We start from the raw sequence: 299 nt of genomic DNA on the forward strand, positions 1-299 counted from the left end.
TGCAGCCCTCTTCGGGAGGGTCAGGCGATGATTTCCTGTCGCTGCCAGGGGATCTCTGCAATTACGCAGCTGGAGCTTGGCGACTTCAGATGTGTTTTCACTTTTAGATTATTTTTTTTTTTAGCAGCTCTGCAGCAGTACGATCCCACAGATCTGCTCGGAGGTGCTCCAGTCTGGAGGCATCTCCTGGGGGTTGCCTGAAGCTGCCCTTTTGGTCCCCCCAAAGAGCAGGCTTTCAGATGTAGGAGGTAGGGGTGCGTCGGGTATTGGTCTGGGAGCTTTTTTCCTGTTGACCGGAG

The 299-nt window shown here is 53.8% G+C and overlaps 1 protein-coding gene across 1 annotated transcript in view; it reads left to right on the top strand.

Annotated features, from left to right (window-relative positions):
• BAHD1 (bromo adjacent homology domain containing 1) overlaps positions 1-299 on the top strand; it is a gene marked incomplete at its 3' end in the record, with an annotated part of 11091 nt that overhangs the window by 3990 nt on the left and 6802 nt on the right. The gene's annotated exons all lie outside the window — the stretch shown is intronic.

Source organism: Cariama cristata, unplaced genomic scaffold (genome assembly GCF_000690535.1).
Source record: "Cariama cristata isolate BGI_N322 unplaced genomic scaffold, ASM69053v1 scaffold28402, whole genome shotgun sequence".
Classification (NCBI taxonomy): domain Eukaryota; kingdom Metazoa; phylum Chordata; class Aves; order Cariamiformes; family Cariamidae; genus Cariama; species Cariama cristata.